Here is a 1,812-nt window from a genome sequence, read left to right on the forward strand (position 1 = left end):
CACATACCCAAGGCAAGATACAAAAGTGTCGGGCACCGCCGCACCATCCAACGACTACCAAGCAAACTACTGATGTGCGAAGAAGACCCGTTTGGAGCCAACGGGACCACCACCATGAGCGATCCACCAAGAAAAGGTGAGACAGACAACGAGGTGTGATGGCTCCAAGATGAAGCCTCCAAGAAGGGCATGAGCATGGATAGCCCCCATCGCCCGATCTCGCAGATCAAGTTTTCACTCGGAGCAGCACGAAAGGAGTGGAACGCAATGATGGAGCCTTCAGTTAGGAAACAATGTCCGGGGATGCCACCGCCGCCAGTCAGTACAAGGATTGGGTAAGTGATGTAACCCAACGCTCATCCTCCGTCAGCCCGCGCTCAGCCGACTCGCGCGATCCGCCCACGACCATCGCACCTCCCACCGCGAGGGCCGCCGCCCTGCACCCAAACCACCGCCTATATAAGCTACTTCATAGGCGACAAACAAGCTTTGCTCACGGCACGTCGCCGTCGGATGTGGGAGGAAGAATATTTCAACACCCCCAAGAATTTGATGTATTTTTTAATTTCTATAAGGAAGCATGTGCTACTTAATACATGCCTTTTTTTTGTCATGGTGAAGGTTCTATAAGGAAAACGTTTGATCCACTGAGGATAGCTAAGTACGATCGGTTTATAATGATAATAACAAAACATAATAATTTTGCTAATCATTATAATTAATTCTCTTTGTTTAAAAAAAAAAACAGAACGAAAGCGCGCATAAACCCGTCGGCTTCGGCTACACGCGAGCCGAGCGAAGCGAGCACACTGGACCGAGCCGAGCGACGCGAGCACACACACGCAAAAGCGAGCACACTGGGCTCGGCTCGAGATCCTAGTAGAAAAGGAAAGGAGGCAGCCCTCGTCCACCCCCACAATCCCAAGCCGCAGCAGCAGCGGGTCGCCTCCCCTCCCCCGAAATCCCCTCGCGCACCAGAGAAAACTACACACCACCACCGTCGAATCCCACCACCCGCCTTCCCTCCCTCCCTCCCCTACGCGCACGCCGCGCCGCGCCCCGCGCCCCGAGACCCGCGGGCCCCATCCTCTCCGCGAGGAAGGAGAGGGCGAGAGAGCGGAGCCCCCCCTCGGAGCTCGGGTCCGCGCGCGGGAAGATCCGGGCTTCTCGCCGTCGCGGCTTCGGCGGCAGAGGTCGGGGCTAGGTGTTGCCGGCCTGCCCGCGCTGGATTTCGCGTCCCCTCTGCCGATTCGGGCTCGGGATCCCCGGTCCGGTGAGATTCCCCCGCCCGCCCTGCTCCTGAATTCCCTCACTAACAGTAGTAGCTCCCCCCCGTACTGCCCTGTCGCGTCGTGAAATGTTGGAGTGATTGCGATTTCGTGGCCCGTCGCGTCTGGCAGATGAGCTGAGTTAGGCGGAAAGGTGAGGTGATTTGCCGTGCCGTGGCCGAGAAGAGGGCTGTTTGTTTAGGCTGGAATCTAGTGTCTGCGATCGGTGCGAGCATATGGCCGTGTCCTTGTGCATACGATGTCCACAGCTTGTCGTTAGGCACGATTTCGGATTAGAATTGAGTCATGTGTACTCGGGCAACTAAAATAATCGGATGCCTGCCATGCCATAGGAATGCCAAGTTATACAGGTAGTACTAGTAATTTTTTTGTCACATGAGAAACGTTTTCTGTCACATGATTCCATGCTTTGCCTCATTTACATGTGTATTTATTGCGCACTGTCTTAGTTTCCTATTAGTATTGATGATGTAGAGCGTCTCCCTCACTCCCTGATAAGTTAGACTGATCTGTCATAGCTTAG

The 1,812-nt window shown here is 54.7% G+C and overlaps 1 protein-coding gene across 1 annotated transcript in view; it reads left to right on the forward strand.

Moving 5' to 3' along the window:
• The first annotated feature begins 931 nt into the window (after positions 1–931).
• LOC119275610 (transcription factor MTB2-like) overlaps positions 932–1,812 on the forward strand; it is a 3,701-nt gene continuing 2,820 nt past the window's right edge. Inside the window, exon 1 of the mRNA XM_037556489.1 lies at positions 932–1,273. The gene's annotated coding sequence lies outside the window, so the exon portion shown is untranslated. The remainder of the gene's footprint in view (positions 1,274–1,812) is intronic.

Source organism: Triticum dicoccoides, chromosome 3B, assembly GCF_002162155.2.
Source record: "Triticum dicoccoides isolate Atlit2015 ecotype Zavitan chromosome 3B, WEW_v2.0, whole genome shotgun sequence".
NCBI lineage: Eukaryota > Viridiplantae > Streptophyta > Magnoliopsida > Poales > Poaceae > Triticum > Triticum dicoccoides.